Raw genomic sequence first — 18,416 nt, forward strand, 5'->3', positions numbered from 1 at the left:
CTGTAAAACAAAGCCTGGCCTCATAAAACACATAATTTCAGTCACAATTCGTTATACAAGTTGAAACTGAAAAAAAATGCTTGTATGAGGACAGGGAGAACTTCTATTCCTTCTCAAAATATTTGCTATAAAAGACTCCCACATACTAATTAAATGCAGTATTTCTGTGGTTATTTTCCATACAGGAGAGCCTCATTTCTTTTGTAGGCTTGGAACAGAAGCTGTATTTGGTCCCTTTGGTTCAGCAATCAGATGAATGAGCCAATTTACCAGGTACCCCTTCACTGCCACATTAGTCTAGCACATTGCTTAATATTTTATACAGGGATTTTCATCTAGCAACATGATGTGGGTGGCACAATATAGACAGAATAAAGACTCAGAGCTAGTTTCAGATGCAAGTCTAAGGAAGACTAAAGCTGAAGTTATTAACAGCTTTCTTGGCCCTTACATGTGCCTCATATTATAACTTTGCCTTCTTCCCTTAGACTCAAACCCCCTTACCCACAAACCATTTACATACCAATGCCATTGAGGCTAATGGAGCCAAAGATGTGATCATTCACATATCCAGGGGACAGAACAGAGGAGTGTTGAAAGAAAAGGAACTAAGGAGAGGCTGTAAGAATGTGAAAGTAGATTCACCTCTTACTTTATTACTCCTTACATTCTTTTTCATGGTCTGCATGTGCATCTCACACCATTTTAGAGTCTGGCTGTGCAGGAGAGTAATCAGAAGCTCCCTTACTCTTCTGCGCTTGTTACTTCCATATAGCAGCACAGCACAGGCGATTGGGCATGATCAGGGTCAATACTCTGAATAGATGGGCAGGAAATGAGTGGACAGTGGTGGTGAATAGGTGGAGCTTTGCACCCTAAATACACTGGACAGCACAGCTAAGTGTCCTTGATGGTGAAAGGGAAAATAAGCTGAACTAGGAAAAGGGGTGACACAGCTTACTCCCCCATAGAGCAATGAGGAGCCAAGAACTGAACTTTGACTTTGCATCGGAGGTTTGTCCTTGCTTAATACACCATAAGTTTCCTTTGCCTTACACAGTATATCATCTCTGAATTTGGTTCCTGCCTCATCCCATGCAGAAACTCACGAGAGTTGTCCTTACTGTACTATATGAATGAATGCACATACCATATTTTAAAATAGGGGTGTACCACTTTAAAATTTCCATCAGCAGCTATCGCATTTACTTATTACAATGCATTCCATTGTTCCATTAAGCATTGAAAATAAGATCCCTATTAGCACAGTAGCTGGAGTATTCCAAAGTAAACTTTTTAAAAAGAGAGCTTTGGTGTGTTTTGTGAAGTTTGCTTACCCTGGCTTTCACTAAATGGAGAAAGTGGTTGATGTAGCAGTGGCATGCTATTCATGGTTTGAGCTTGTTACACAACAAGAAGCCTGATTTAAAACCATGCAACTGCCACTAAACCTAAGAATCAAAGCACTCAAATATATAGTGGCTAAGAAACTTCAGAATCTTAGCATGTTTGTTCTTCTTCCTTTCATGTTGCTTATTCCTTTTTGCCGTTCTGTTTCCCATTCCTTAAGGAAAGAAATCAAGCTTTAGACAATAATTGGAGATTTTTGTATACTCAAAGGTAAAAACCTCTCTACCTCTTCCAGAGCTAGTATGGATAAGAGACATGAACAAGGAAATGTGAGCCATATTTTCCTAATGAAAATATTTGTCATGAAATCAAGAACACTAGGGCTACGTCTACATTGGCATCCCTTTCCGGAAAAGGGATGCTAATGAGACACATCGCAATTGCAAATGCGCAGGGGATTTAAATATCCCCCACGGCATTTGCATTTACATGGCTGCCGCTTTTTTCCGGCTTGGGGATAAGCCGGAGAAAAGCACCAGTCTAGACGTGATTCTCCAGAAAATAAACCCTTTTCTGGAGTATCTTTTATTCCTACTTGAAAGTAGAAATAAAAGATCCTCCGGAAAAGGCTTTATTTTCCAGAGAATCACGTCTAGTTTGGCGCTTTTCTCCTGCTTATCTCCAAGCCGGAAAAAAGCGGCAGCCGTGTAAATGCAAATGTCGCGGGGGATATTTAAATCCTCCACAGATTTGCAATTGCGATGTGTCTCATTAGCATCCCTTTTCCGGAAAGGGATGCCAATGTAGACACAGCCTAGATGTTTGTTTGCCTCAAAAATTTTCACAACAGCATAAAGTTATGTCTATACTTGAAGCTAGGAGTTGATTCCCAGATGGTGGAGACATACTGATCATACAACTGATCAAGCTAGCACATTATAAATTGAGAGGGCAGCTTTAGCAGCATGAGCAAGGGGTTGGAGTGTGGAAACTTAGCTGCCCAGAGTACCTACTGCCATAAGGGCTATGTCTACACTGCAGGTTGTTTTTGGAAAAAGGTACGCAAATTGCGAACCACAATTTGTGTACCTTTTTCTAGTTCTTTTTTCAGAAGAGGCTTTTCTGACATTTGGCCCAGCTACACAGGGCCAAATGTGGGAAAAACCTCCTCTTTCGAAAGAGCCCTTATTCCTCATAAAATGAGGAATACGGGGCTTCCGAAAGAGCGTGCCTGCTTTTTCGGAAACTGATCCGAAAAAGTAGACACATTCCCTGGACACGGCAGAGTTTTTCCGGGATACCGGAAAAACTCTGTAGTGTAGACACAGCTAATAATAGGCAACTTCTTCGGCAGCTAGCTCCTTCCTTTGTCTCATAGGGCTGTAGCTACCCTCTTTTTTTTTTAAGCACAGAAACTCAGTCAGACTTAATACAGGTAGCCTAGCTAGAATTCACATCTCCCAAGCCTAGCTCAAGCTGCAGGCATATCTTAAGTCCTGCTGAAGTTTGACAGTTAATTAACTTTCCCCTCTGAATGTCAGCAAATGTCAATTATATTCTCTTCCTCAGGGTAGCAATTTGCAATACAGCAACTCTCACAGGATTAATTAGTTGATGTGGGCAAAGTTAGATGTATCATTTTGGTAGAACTAGGTTTAATACAGTTTTCTTCTTTTTATTTATTTAAAAAACCAACAGATGAGGAACAAGGTAAGAACATGCTATGGTCCTTTTTTATTTCAGTACCAGTGGCCACAGCTAGTTGCTTCACACAAAGATACAAGGAAGCCTACAATGAGCAACTATGGAATAAACTGCTAGTACAGGAAATTCTTTTTCAAACTCATTCTACTAGGTGCTGGCTTATACACAGGAGCACTAGAGCTTATATCCTTTCTGATATTAAGAAACCAATTAAAAAAATCTTAATTGTGTTACAAAGAACACCAGTTACATCAAGGTGGATTCTATAGTTAAGAAGTTGGAGAAAATAACCTAAAATTCACTGTGGCTGATAACTTGGTGCTTTATTTGGAGAATTATCCCCTTGAGAAAAGTTCAGATGCTGTTATCTGAGCATGTAATGCTATCACACTCATGCCTTCTCGTATAGATTGAGTAAATCCTGTTAGCTGGTGTATATTCAGCCCATAAAATCTCTTTTTTAAAAATGTGTATCCAGCAATGTTTAGGGAATATCACAGTTAGAATACACCACATCAAGAAAATACCATTTCCTCAGTAGTAAGAAAAGAAAAATAGTAATAGATACTAAATGGAAGAGACAAAGACTCGGCCATCCAATGAAGGCTTTAGAATTGTCATTTTAGGGTACATCTAGACTGCAGGCTTCTTGCTCAAGAGGCTTTTGTCAGAAGAGATCTTCTGCAAAAACTTCTTGCACAAGAGCGCATCCACACTGCAAAAGCGCATTGAAAAAGCAATGCGCTTTTGCGAAAGAGAGTGTTCAGACTGCATGGATGCTCTCTTGAAAGTAAGCTCTGATTGCTATGCTCAGAATGGCCACCAGGGCACCTGTGCTTTTTCCTCTTTCCACACAAAAAACCCCTCTTCCTCATCCACACACACCTTTTTTGAGAAAGAGCTCTTTCGCAAAAAGGCGTTCTTCCTTGTAGAATGAGGAATACCTACACTGGAAAATCCCCTCTGTTCTTTTGATTTTTTTGCGCAAAAATGCACTTGAGGTGTGGATGCTCCGTGAGGGTTTTTTTTGAAAAACGACTGCTTTTCCAAAAAAAGCTCTCTAGTGTAGACATAGCCTTAGTATCACAGCTGCTTGGCTATTCTAAATTTAAAGGGAAACCTCCAGAAAGGCATGCGGTACAAAAAGTTCTTTTAAGGGAGAAAACTTGCACTGGGAAGAATTAGTAGGTTACAGGAATTATAAGGTTACATACTCCTGGGGAAGGAGCTGCTTTAATGTTATGTCTTTCATGGTTGTATCACATTTGTACTTCTTTAAGTAGAAAACATTTCTCATGGTGTCTGTAAATCTGAACTGAAAAAAAAGAAAGGATGTCATATATTTTCCCCAAAAAACTGACCTTAAATTTGAACAAAACTTTCTGCTCTCTGAAATGATCTTAAGAAAGATATAGAAGAGAAGAATCTCTTCAGTTATTTATAGTTCCGTTTCCTCCTTTCCTGCAAACATACCTTTTAAACATACTGTTCCAGGAACATAAACCCAAACATGATCTTTCTTAACCCTAACGTGATCTTTTTTAATTTAAAGTGTCTGCTACATGAAGGGTTCAGGATTTCTGACTGAAGCTTCTTGAACATGAGAAAACAGATACTGTCTTGGAAACAGATGGTTAGCTTCACCCATGATTGTGAAATTCTTTGCTTGTATTGTTCTTTGTCAGAACCTTAACGTTCTTTTCATGTGGTTTTTGGTGTGTATGTGGATTCATTTTTTTCCTTCCTTTTCTAACCAAAACTTTTTTTAAAGCACAGCCTGTCTAAACATTATCTTATGTCTTTGTGTGAGCCAAAATACATTATTTAGAATATAGCAAAAAATGGGGTACAGAATGGCTCTGAGGGCTATTAATGGATACAGAGCTTTTTCCTATTGGGTGAAAAGCTAAAATTCTTAGCAACCAAGAATTGTTACCATTTAATAGATATCAAATGGATGGCATAAAGTTGGCACCAGCTCATTTCCAGTTGGACTAGTGTCCATATCACCATAGCTGGCAAGAACTGACAGTTTAGTACAAAACCCCAAGGGCTGAATAAGATGTTCATTGAATTAATTACCCTACAATGCCTAAATATAAGTCTTTCCCCCTCTCTTCCTTCTGACTTTACAATTTTCTTCTCTTCCTTCCCAGAAGCACATCTTTGCACCACTAGAAACCTCAGCTGCATTATGGATTCCCTGTTCCTGAGGCTCACACATTGTCTTCACGATCTAATAGCCTAGAAGGCACAGCTGTCGCCTCCCCTTTCCAAATTCAATATATCAAGCTTGATGGATTTTTTCCTATCAGCCTCAGAAAGAAGATTTAAATCTTTCCTGGCCCAGTCAGACACAGGGGACACACCATATCACAGGAAACAAACTTCTTAAGCAACCAGGCCCTGAAAATGGTTGAGGAGGGAAGTAATTTTCCATGAGGCCAGTTCTTAACTGAAGCCTATATCTAATTGCAAAGGAAAAAAAATACTCACTATGCTCTCAGTAAAATCAGAATTCATTGTAGTTATCAAGGGTGGGGGGCAGCACTAAACTAAAACTATTAAAACTAAAGCATCCTTAAGTTCAACTTCTATAGAATCTATTATAACCTGACCATCTAGATGTATCTAAAGAAAGAAACACTTAACTATGTTCTGGAATCTTTCTGTGCTTGCATCTCTTGAGACAGAAGTTATGTTTAAAAAATGAAATGGGGATTTGAAATTGAAATCTGAGGGGGGGCTTATAGCTTGGTTCTAAGGTCTGGCTATACTGACATATTCTGACCAAATTGTTGAAGCAAAACTTTGTTATCTGGTGTGACAGAAACTGTTTGATATAGATCCAACTCTACATAGCATTCAAACCAACAGGCAAAATACCTGTTATATTTATCTGACCATTTGAGTCTCCACAGCTTTCATTCTCTAGCTACATTATTTCCATATAACTTGACCCATGTGACTAAAATACTTGGTGAGATTAAAGTAGTAAATCTTTGGTCTTGAAAGGTCTAGGTGAAGCTGACAAATGCTCTGTGCATATGGAGCTACATACTGTCTTTTCTAGCACAAAAATCTGAGTTTGCAGTACTTCAAGAATCAGGAAATAAAAACACCTGGTTACAATTTACCACCGTTTTCTTTGGCTAGGCTAACCTGCTACTCTTGTGATCTTATATTACTTCTGAATTCCCTCATTAACTCTTTCAAATATACTTTTTATTGCATTTTTTGAAACCATGATAATATACAATGCCTGATATTATCACTGATCTATAAGAACAATATTTATTATGGGGGGCCAGATGCACCAGTTTTCCCTGACCAATATCCTAATCAAAAACAATATTCTAAGTAAATTAGGCCCAGGCTGTGCATTGTCCAGTATTGTTCCTTAGGGTACTGTGAGGTTATATATGATAGGATTGGTTTTTTTTAAATACTTCTTGCTTGGCTTGCAGATTGTTCATTGCCAGTGTAATCCTCCTCATCAATAGCTGGCCTACTTGGTTGATGAAAAAGTCTAGTCCCCTTCAATTGCGTTTCAATTGTACTTGCTTCCCAACTCTAACTCTAATACTTACTAAACTCCGATTGAAAGATAGATAGATAGATAAGATAGATAAGATAGATAAAATCCCCTTCACTCTACTTGGGCTGGCCAGAGGAAAAGAGAGAATAGTCCTAGTGACCTGTACTTGGGCAATTCTCTTTTTCCCAAGGCCTATAAGAAACCTTGAGAAGCAGAGCATAAGTTAAAGCAGACATAAAACTACTAAAATTTACAGTAGGAAGTAGGCAGACTTCTGGCTGCCTCAGAATATGGAGAAATGTAGTGATGGCTTAATACCACCTTGTCTGCCCACCACCCCATTAGTTCCTGCCCCACTTGAAGAATTAGGCCATATTCATGTATATTTACACTGCATATTTATATAGGACAGTGCATGTGTGAGTATGTGTGTGAAATATGAGCTAGAACACAGGAATTGACATACTGGAAAAATAGTCAAGCTGATCTAATTTAGTATCAGTTGCTTTCAGATGAAAGTGAAGGATAACCCAAAATGGACCATCATGGAATTGTAGTATCTTATGGATGAGCAGTCTGGTTTCATTGTAAACCTTTATTAAGAATGGAAGCTATATACAGAACTAAGGCATCAGCACTTCTTACTGTTGTCCCACCATGCACCACCTCCCAGGAAACAAATGACTACATAAAAAGAGTTCAGGACATGTTGCTTCTCTACACTTCCTGAAGGACTTACTCTATAGCACAGGAATGAGTAGCTCATAAGAGTACTTTCCTCCTGACCTTGTCCTTTAACAATTGGCTTATGCTCTGAAGCCTAAAGGTTCATACTTTCATTTTCTCTAATATAACTTCAAATGCTTTCATTATCTATATAACTATCTCTTCCTTTTATGAATCTTACAAAGCTCTTAGCCTCAATATTAAATCATATGACAATGAGGTCCACGAGTTAAATATGTGTTTCATAAAACAGCTATTTCCAAATTTTTCCTACATATTTCACTGACTATGTCTTCCTTCTTGCATTATAAGAGAGCCATTGTTACCTTTCTTACACAATTTATTATTGTGTTTAACTATTATGTCCAGCGTCATTTATTTTCTGTGTAAACTAAACAGTTCCAGCCTTTTGAGTTTTTCCATTGTTTTTATCATCCATCTCTGGGCTCCAATTTCTCTTATATTCTTTTAGAGACAGAATTAAACACAGTGAAAGCATGCCATTGATTATAGAATGGCATAAGAATATTTTCAGCATTTTCTCCCTGATTTTTCATATGTACATACAGCTGTCCACAATATAACCTTGTTCTTTCCCCTGAATGTTATGGATAATTAGGATCCAGGTGTATGGATGATAATTCAAATTATTATTTTTAATGTGCATAATCATGCATTTCTCAGCAATGACACTGAATTCCATCTGCCTTTGTGCTATATGTTCCCCTAAATTTATCCCTCCACAGTTCCTTTAAATTAATGTTGACTTGTCTAATGTAAATACTTTTGGGTCATTGACAGGTGTTGCTAGCTGGCTGCTCTCCTTATTTTGCAGATAATAAATATATCTATTAAACAACCTCAGTCTGAGTACAGAATCTTGTGGCACAGCAGCGTTAACATTTCACCATATTGTAATTTGATTATTTATTCCTCCCCTTTGTCTTCTCTCCCTGGCTGTATCTAGACTGGCAAGTTTTTCTGCAAAATCATCTGCTTTTGCGGAAATACTTGCCAGCTGTCTACACTGGCCACTTGAATTTCCGCAAGAACACTGACGATCTCATGTAAGATCATCAGTGTTCTTGTGGAAATACTGTGCTGCTCCCGTTCGGGCAAAAGCCCTCTTGTGCAAATCATTTGCGCAAGAGGGCCAGTGTAGACAGCACAGTACTGTTTTGTGCAAAAAAGCCCCGATGGCTAAAATGGCGATCGGGGCTTTTTTGCGCAAATCCGCGCCTAGATCGGCACGGACGCTTTTCTGCAAAAAGTGCTTTTGTGGAAAAGCGTCCGTGCCAATCTAGACACGCTTTTCCGAAAATGCTTTTAATGGAAAACTTTTCCGTTAAAAGCATTTCCGGAAAATCATGCCAGTGTAGACGTAGCCCCTTTGTTTCTAATCTTAGACATCATTCTGCCTTTCACCCCATGACCCTGGTATCATTATCAGACTTGTATGAGGAGTTTATAACACTTCCCTCCACCCTCCAAAGGCCAAGTAAATTACATCAGCTAGTTCACCATTATCAACACTTCTGCTCAACTCTTAAAAGGATTCTAATAGATTACGAAAGCTATGATGGCTTGTACCTACTATTGCATGTTTACACTGGTGTTTTATATCTATAATATAAATATAATATAATATATGCATATAGCTAGTATATTATTGAACTAATTGGGTGCAATGCGCATGATAACATTTTAACTTCTTTAAATGCCTAAGTTCATAAAAAATAATATTTTTCCTCATGAGTAACAAAAAGATAATGCACCTTGCAATGAAGTTAGTCTGTATTCAAGCCATTAATGTATTTCTTATAGTTATATTTTCCCTTACATATGACATGCACTGAAGCCAGCTGGCAATGCACTTATTGCTGTCTGTGGGACTCTGAAGTTCAAAGTTAGCTTTGTATGTTTCTCCACAATGTACGTTCCCTTTCACTTCTGTCTACATCTTATAATTACCACTGTAACACTTCAAAACCTATAAGCTCCTTATTAAGGAGATGGGAAGTTCTCCTACCAATAATGAGTGAGTTGTCTGCACCTGATTAATGGAAAAAAAGTGACCTTATCTTACAGAAATTGAATGTAAAATACAATGCTGTTTGGCTACTTTGGTACAGTTGCATTCCATAATTATTTTTCTGCATATGGTCAATTCCCTTTGTTTCCCATTACATTCCTGAGGGCTGAGTTGCCTATATGTTGTGGAAGTTATTCAGAGAGACCCTAAATTATAATTAATACATTATTTTCAATAAGCCTATATTTTTTGTCAATAGGAAGCCAATTTGATAGTATGGAACTCTGTAGATTGCTCACTTGATTTTCACATGCAGAATTGATTATGGTTTTACAGTTCAAAGGCATTGCTCTCTAGTCAGAAGCTCGGCAAAAGCATCTGTGCTTGAACACTGTCAGCCATCCACAGAGACTTTTTTTTTCTTCCTTTTTATTGTTTCTCTGGAGACACTGTTGTCAAAATTGCAGTGTATCCCAATCTCTTATCATCACCCACAAATATAAGATCCTTTATGTTAAAGCTGTCACTCAGTCCCTAGCCTTATCACATGGCCTGGGGGCTCAAAAACACCTCAGCACAGGGCCTGATTCTCTGTTGCCTTCCACCTGGTATAGAAGTTCACACCCGTGCAAAGTGGAAACAAGAGACTAACAACTATGGTGGGAAAGCCCTAATATAACAGCATTTTGGAGGAAAATTAAGAAACAAAAATTTCAAGATAAGGATCAGTAGGGACCCGAACTTTAGTTTACTGGTTCTATTACATTTGAGTCCAAAGGAGGGTAATGTTTTGTGAAAGGAACCATTGATATCAGAACTTCTAAGCTCACCCCTCTTGACTCCCTATCCCAGTTTCCTCCCAGCTGCCGTCTCTTTGCCCAGCAAGTTCCCCTCTTCCCAGCTTATGATCTTATTTCTCTCTCTCTCTCCTCTCTCTCTCCCAACCTGTCTTCCAGCCTCTTCCTCTCCCACCTATATTCCCCATCCCCACTGGCTCCTAGTCCCAATCTCAGTGTCTCTTCAAGATCTTTGTCCTAGCCTCAACTTTTTATCTGCACCCCCAACTTCTCATAAAATTATCCCCGCTTCTTTCTACACATGCCCTTCCTCAGCTGTCCTCAATCCTAATCTCCTAGCCCAGCTAGCCTAGACTCTCCCTTTACAGCTTTTCCTCCAATCTCAGTCTCCCCACTTCACCTATTGGCTCCCAATCTCCCTCATTTTCCTCAACTTCCAGTCCTACTTTTCCCCATCTGAATCTGTGTCCCAGTCTACTCCCCTGTTATGTCCTTTGCATTAAAATCAATCAGCATCCTCCTCCATGCTACCTGGGCCCAGCAGAGAGGTTGTTGAGAGACAACTCTTGGTTCAGCTGCTCAGGTCCACAACTGGCACAGCCCACAGCATTCCTGAGCAGTCACATTACTGCTTGGCCTAGATCTGGAGTATTCCACATATACATGGAATCTTCAGGGAATTTAAAAGCTAAACTATATGAAGTCTATTGAACATGTGCAAACTGTGACTTTCAAAGGCTCATAACTGGCCAAATTTGGGCAAACTTCCATGGGTACAGCAAGTGGCACATCCCAGATATTCCTGCCTACCAAATTTCAAGTTTCTACATCAAAACATAGGACTGCTAAGGTAATTCAAAGGAAAGATTGCTGGAATTCTTTAACATTGACAAAACAATGTAAGTTTCTCTGTCCTTTTTCTCAAAAGGGGCTGAACACTTTCATTTGAAATTTTGCAAGCATGCAAAAATTCAGCCTGTGTCAGACCACCCAGCGTAGAAAGTCTCAGCCCAAATAGTTAAAGGCTGGCAGAGTTATATGCAATTGAAACTAGGGTCTTACAAATGGGAAGTGTCAGCCACTCTTTATAATAGACAGTGCTACCCTTTTAATAACTTATGAGCACACTTACTGAGCCACATCTTCAGCTTCTATAAGTCAGTGTAGCAAACTGACTTCATCAGCTCTCCTCTGATTTATACCAGTTAGTGTCTGACCCATTACATCAAAATTAGCTAACAGGCTGTTGTGTGATCTTTTTCTTTAGAGGCAGGAAAATGGATCATTTCTGTGAGTGTGCAGCAAGAGGGACTAGCCACTTCAGGGAGATGTCTCTGGGGGACTCGAGTGCAAGGAAAGGTTTACCCTAGCAGAATCTTGAAGAGTTTGCTAGGAAGGCAGACAGTTTGGTGTGTTAGGAAGCTAAGACACTGCTTAGTAGTAGCAAAGTTCTCGCTCTTGTTAAGCCATAGGGTAACACAGTAGTTAACTGGTCTGGGTATCATGGATGTCACAAGTACCTATAATTCCAGCATTTTTCCAAATTCTATTGTGGGAGCTTTGATTGTCCAGTTCCTCTGAAAAAACAGGCTACATCTCTTTAGGTGCCTAAATATGGATTTGAGAACTTAACTTTGTGACAAGATTTGAAATTTTGAGACAAAATCTTCAAATGCCAAGCTAGTCTAAGAAATTTTGGAAAGGTACATGAAATCAGCCTATTTAAAAATGTCATGGTAGACTGTAAAGCAGGGGTGGGCAATAATTTTTTACCAGGGGCCACTTCAGAAATTTTTGAATGGCCCCAGGCCGCACCAGGAGGGGCGAGGCTTCAGGCAGATGAGGCGGGGCCAGGATACTTCTCTGCTTCCCCACACACAGACCATGATTGGTCTGGCAGTGGGGGAGCTTGTGAAGTCTTTGCCCCCCTCCCCACAGTGGTTCCCCTAGATGCCCATGTCCCTGGTGGTAGAAGACTCCCTGTGCTTCCCCTTTGGCCCCTAGGCCAATCAGGGTTTGGGGACAGGGCGGGGCAGCCCATGAAGTCTCCTCCTGCCCTGCCAGGAGCACGTGGCACATCTAAGTGCTGTGCACTCCTTGCAGGGTGGGGGCAGGACGGAGAAAACTTCATGTGTTTCCTCTACCCCCAGGCCTGGATTGGCCTGAGGGTTGAGGAGTGGCAGGGCCTCTGCAGGCCAAATCAACCTGCTTGGCAGGCCGGATCTGGCCCCCAGAGGCCCTTTTGCCCAGCCCTGCTGTAAAGCAATTGATAAAATATACTACTAAAGAGTCAATACCTAGCTGAACAAACGGGATTTATATTTTTCAAATAAAAATATAATCGGATTTATTTACACTATTTGTTGTAAATATATTTACATTGTGCATTGGTATGTTGATGTTAGCCAAGTCCTGAAGGTGAGGTTTGGGCCATATACAAATTTATTAGTCAAAAGAGTAGAAACTCACCAGCTACATTTAAAACAAAACAATACAAAACAGAATCTCCTTGATTTACTGAACCTGTATTTGAGATTTCACCTTTGAGACAAGTCTTGTGTTAATATACCTTACATTCTACAAGCTGTAGCATAGCTGGGACCATTTTACATGAACTAAAACTTATTTCTGGATGCCAAAATTGGACAACACATTCATTCATTTTCATGCTCTTTTGACACTTTTCAGAAAAAGTCAAGTAAGGGAAAGTAGACCCAAATCAACCACTCAGGTTCTTTAAAAGCAAGTTTGTTTGCATACTTTGGCTTTGTGAGGAAAATTTTTAAAAGAAGATTTACAGAACAAAAGCAATTGGAGTTACTGTTCAGCAAGATATACCAGGCTGCAGATGCATTTTGTTGCCAATACATTTAATTCTCATTCAAAAGGTGTTGATGATGGATATGCCGTAGATCAGCACTTCTTGGATATTTGAGTGGACAGAGAAGTTTAGAAGTATTGAAACTGGAACATTTTGGTGACTGTGATGCCAAATCAAGAGTTATATTTAGAGGTGTGCAGGAGATGGCTGCAAAGGATTTGGAAAGATTTGATATTTAATTAAGGGCCTGGATAGTTAACCCCCTGTGTTGCTCCTACCTTTATGGGATGAATGTAGGAAACCTTACAACATAAATATTGACCATGTATTTAATGTAGGAATTCTGTTTATGAGAAATGACCACAAGCAAATAGTATCAAAGCAATGGATTTTGGCACTGAAATGGTAGGAAGTATGTCTGATGCATGACTGACAGGTCAGTACTCAAGGGGGCAAATGTACTTTGAAGAAGCACCAAAAAATAATGTATTTCTCGATACTGACGTACATCCTGGGGGAGGGGGTTAAACAATTTTCAAAGAGCTCTTGGGGTTACTAAATGCTTCTGATTCTGTGCGAAGAAAGGACAATAAAACAGAATTATCCAATCTGTAACCTTCTGATGAAGTTGCATAAATGATAAACAGTACTGCTGCGGTAGACCACCCCTTTCATTTGCCTTGTAGAAAAACACTGAATTCAATGGGAGGAAAAGATGCTTGATGGATCAGACCTATGAAGTGCTGCATGCAGGAGCATTTTGAAATGGCTTTGAAATTTCTCAGGTTGCAGAGACTTTCTTCAATTACTGCATTAAGACTTAACACATCAGTTTTACTGAATACATTAGTGAACATCTATAGCAGTGGTGTTCAACCTTTTTTTTATTTGCGACCCCAAGGACAGGGAAAAATTTTGTTGAGTAAAAATAAAATTTTAGTGTCGTGCCGGGCTAAAATCGACTCGCCATGGGCGAGTAGATTGCCCTAATTTTTGAGCCCTGCTAATGCCTGTTTAAAATACCCAGATCCTGTCATAGCCTGCAGTAGTTCTTATCTACACCTGGGATGGATTCTTTGGTTACAGGCCTCTTCTTCGCTTGTTCCAAAATCTCACTGAAGAATCTAGAAAGCAAGTTCTCAGAAAAATAAGATCAGTACAGTGTATTCTCCAATGTTGGAGCCGACCGTTAAACATTTAGGCTATTCCTGAAATAGCTATTCTGCATCTTTTGAACCAGCCCATTATTTCAAAATAGATTTTGAAATAATGGGCTTGCTATAACAATATCCCTGTAACCCTCATTCCACAAAAATTAAGGGATGTGTCTGAGAAGTGGTTTATTTCGAGATTAGATCAAAGTAAGATATGCAATTTGCGTAGCTCAGATTGTGTATCTTATTCCAAGATAAGGTGCAGTGTAGACACACCCACAGATACATAGGTAGGCCTCTGGAGAAACAGTCTGTTTTTTTTCTTCAAAATTGTTGTTCACCCCATTTTGAAAATGTTGGCCTAAATGACTAATTTGGGTGTTTCAGTGTATGTTGCAGATCAATAGCATATCACTAAAATGTCCTTCTTCCAGTGAGAGTATGCTTTTTCTTTTTTCAGATCAGATTAAAATTGACCAGGTCCCCTTTTCTATCTGTTGTAAAGCCAACCTAGAAGACTGTAGACTATGTCTGTAATAAAATTGCTCTTAGGTAGATCAGTGAGGAACACCAAACAGTAATTTTTTTGAAGAGGGACACCAAAGATTTTTTGTTGAGAAAAAAAAAAGGCGGGGAGGGGGGGGGGGGAAGGGAGACAAAATGGATGTGGAAGGGAAGTTATTGAGGAAAAAAAGGTCGTGTGAAAGTTGTTTTTTTCCCTCAATAAAAGGGCAGCCATTTTGAATTCTGTTGATCTCCGTGACACACCTCCGACTGCCTCGCGGCACACTGGTGTGCCACGGAACACAGTTTAAGAAATACTGAGGTAGATGATTATTAATAAAAAGTATTGGGAAGGACTCTCCATTGCTAGTGATGGCAGAAGGCTAGACAGAAATAGAATGAAAGGGAGAAACCAGAATCTAACAGCAGAAGAGTGAAACTCACCATTTCTATGGATGAACAGAATATGCAGGACTGATCAGAGCTCTACTTCTTTCCCTGCCATATTGACATTTAATGCTACTCTGAAATTCTCTATCAATTAATTTCTTTTCTGTGAAAAGGCCTATTTTTAAACAAAATTTTTGCAGTTTTTTTTCATTTTGCTTAGATTTTTCAGTTTCTCAATGGAAAACCAAAACACCGAAATGTTATTTATTTTAGATATATATTTGTGTGTATGGGCGCACGCGTTTAAAGAGTTTTGTTGACCAAGGATCAGATTTTATGTCATTTTATTATATACTTCAAGAAAAATGTTCAGGATTCAGCACCACAGTGTGCTTGGATCCAAGTGCAGAAGTGAGATCATAGCATATCCCAGGACTCTAATTATTACCTCCATTTTATACATGTAGCAACTTGGAAAGAAAGAAATTAAATAATTTACCCAAGGGACACACAACAAGTAGGTGATAGACTGGGATTAGAATTTAAGAATTCCTGGCTCCTAGTACCATACTTAGTCCACTAGACCTCACTGTCTCTCTCAGTGGGCTGTTACTGTCAGGAGGCTGACATTAATATCTTAGTCTTAGTACTCTTCCTGTTCAGCTTCTTATTTTCTTAGAATGTAATAGGTAGTTTCTAACTATAAACCCTGGTAGATTTCCAGAATTTGAACTCACTGAGGACAGCATGTTTTCCTTTTTTGTTAATGCTCCTTTCATAATTCATATAACAGAAAGTCCAAATGCAGATGAACCGGTGAGACTCTTGCTTCAATAATAAAAGCTATCTTCAGTTAGAGTTTGGTTTATGCAAGTATGATTTAAAAATAAACTGATTTTAAAAAGAAATGAAAAAGTAAAGGTTTTGTGGCAAAAGTTCATAACAGAATACTCTTCATTCTGAACCTTCATGTTTTTTGTAGCTTCAAAATGGAGAAAACTTTTAAATTCAAATCCAGGGATTTAGCAATTCAGGGATGTCTGAATTTCAATGTATATTTAAAATAACTGTTTCCCAAAACCAATACAAATGGGCAGATTTATAAACAAAAAGTTTGTTTAGTGGCTCTTCCTCTTGTTTTGTTAGGGAGCTATATTTGTTCTATTGCACCTCATTCATCACTAGGGAAATGAGATGCTGTTTATAATTCAGTCTGGGATTTTATTATTATTTTTGGCTTAGAGGTGCCTTTGTTATGCTTTCAATCATGATTCTTATATAATACTCTATGACTGGCTCAATTGTTTTTCTTCCAGTTTATACCCAAATATAAAATACATCAGTAAAATAATTAGTCTATTTAAACATACTTACTTTCCTTCAGGATAGAGACTCACAAGTGGCCACCAGTGAAATGTAAGTGCTGAATAAAAACCCTACTATGGTATGCATGAGTGACCTGTTTTCTGTATAAATTATCTTCACTTTGTGGATTTGGGGACCTGAGCTAGAATCCACAGAGTGAATATCTCCAGCATTTTTTCTCCAGATAAACAATCAATATTAATTGCAGAGATTTTAGATTGTAGGCCTCCTTTTGACTTTAAGCACAACTTTGAGGAATGGGTGCTGCATAAATTGCTTCACATTGGAGACCTTGTTACTCAGATAAACTCCTTTGAGTAACATTCATCTCCAGTTTTCTCCTTGCTCAGAAGAGGTAGTAATTTGGGTGGGGCGTTTTGCACAGCAGTAAAATTACTAACCTCCCTTTCTTGTCTCTTCCCTACTCTTCCACTACATTAGCTCAGCAAATCTAGTCAGCATGTAGTAGGAGCTCCATGTATTCCCCACTGAACTGTTCCATGAAGAAGTAAACTGAAGTGGCACTTTACTAATTCCTAACCCTAAACCTCAGGTCTTGCTAACCCATGTATGGTTAAGGTGGCAAGTGAGACTGATGGATGAGAAGAGAGGTTCTTACACATCCTTACTCCCTTGTCAAGATATTCATCCTGATTCAAAATCTAACCTTTTGTATTTAGCTTTTCAGGATTGTCAACAAAAGTACTATGAAATGAAATACATAGTAACTTCCCCACTTTAACTGTAATTTTGACTAGACTGCCAAAAAGTGGGGCTAGACCATAGGCCTTAAGTGATATATGACTGCATGTCTTACCTTTCTGCACCTGGTAGTATATTCTGACCGTGCTCCTACACAGAGTCTTCTAATAACATCAAACCTCTCCTCCACTGCTTCCTGGGATTATCACTTTCCAAATGGTAAATGAGTGAATCATTCACAACTGGAGACCCTACTGTGTTAATGACTTCATAGACATATCAGTTATAGATTGCATACACCTGGAATGTAGTTTTGCCTTGTTTTACCAAGTCCTCCGGCTATATAGAGCCACAGCAATAGGTTCTTAAGAAACACCTGAAGCATCAAAGAACATTATTTTCCACATTCATGTGCTATTTGTTAGAGGCTTTCCTTCACTCTCTCCCCTGGTTCTGGTCAAGCAGGCAGGGAGCAGACCAGAAGTCTGGAGTTCAGACAATATGCTGTTTATTTGAGATTAGTTTCCAGCCAACCCTGTGTTCCGTAACTCTGACACCACAGAGCCTGTTTCCCAGTGTTTTCCCTTCCCTCTCTCATCAGGAAGCATAATCATACTTGAACTCCATACTCTCAGGCCTGCCCCTTATGAATTATGGCCATGGTGGGTCTGGAGTCTTCATTCCCATGCCTTTTGTGCTGTGTAGGAGGGGTAAAGAGTGAGGTTGTGCTAAGTCAGAGACAGATATTTCACCGGTCTTTTAGGGTATGCCTACACTGAATGCTTATTTCGAAATAAGCTATTTTGGAATTTTTTTCCAGAATATCATATTTTGCAATATGTTCATACACAAAAAGCACATTGAAATAGCACTTACCAATTTCAAAATAGAGCATCCACACTGATTGGACACTGAATCGCATTTAAGACTCTCTGGAACCACTTCAGGCAGGGAGTTACTTCCTGGAGCTGTGTTTAAAGAGACCCCCATGTACAGCCATTTCTCAGGTTCTTCTCCTGCTTGCCTTACCTCTTTGAGGGTATGTCTACACTACAGCACTAATTCGAACTAACTTAATTCAAATTAGTTAATTCAAACTACTTAATTCAACCTTGTCTAGATCATGTTACCTCAAGACTAACTGAATGCAGTACACAGAAAGAGGGCATGGGCGGAGATCATCAAAGCCTGGGGAGGGTCTACCTCGCCAAACAACCCTGTGTTATCCCACCCCTGATCCACCCAGCCCCCCTCCTGCTTCCCACTGGTGCTTTGTGGTCCTTCATCCATGGCTGTAACCCTGAGCTGTGGCTGAGGGCAGCCTCGGTCTTCA

General features: G+C 39.3%; 1 long non-coding RNA gene across 1 annotated transcript in view; it reads right to left on the bottom strand.

Annotated features, from left to right (window-relative positions):
- LOC149525260 (uncharacterized) overlaps nt 1–17,298 on the bottom strand; it is a 34,647-nt gene extending 17,349 nt beyond the window's left edge. The window contains exon 1 of the long non-coding RNA XR_016348606.1: nt 17,199–17,298. This is a non-coding gene — a long non-coding RNA (uncharacterized LOC149525260). The remainder of the gene's footprint in view (nt 1–17,198) is intronic.
- Nucleotides 17,299–18,416: the final 1,118 nt, after the last annotated feature.

This window comes from Pelodiscus sinensis, chromosome 2 (genome assembly GCF_052426305.1).
Source record: "Pelodiscus sinensis isolate ZL-2025 chromosome 2, ASM5242630v1, whole genome shotgun sequence".
NCBI classification, from domain to species: Eukaryota; Metazoa; Chordata; order Testudines; family Trionychidae; genus Pelodiscus; species Pelodiscus sinensis.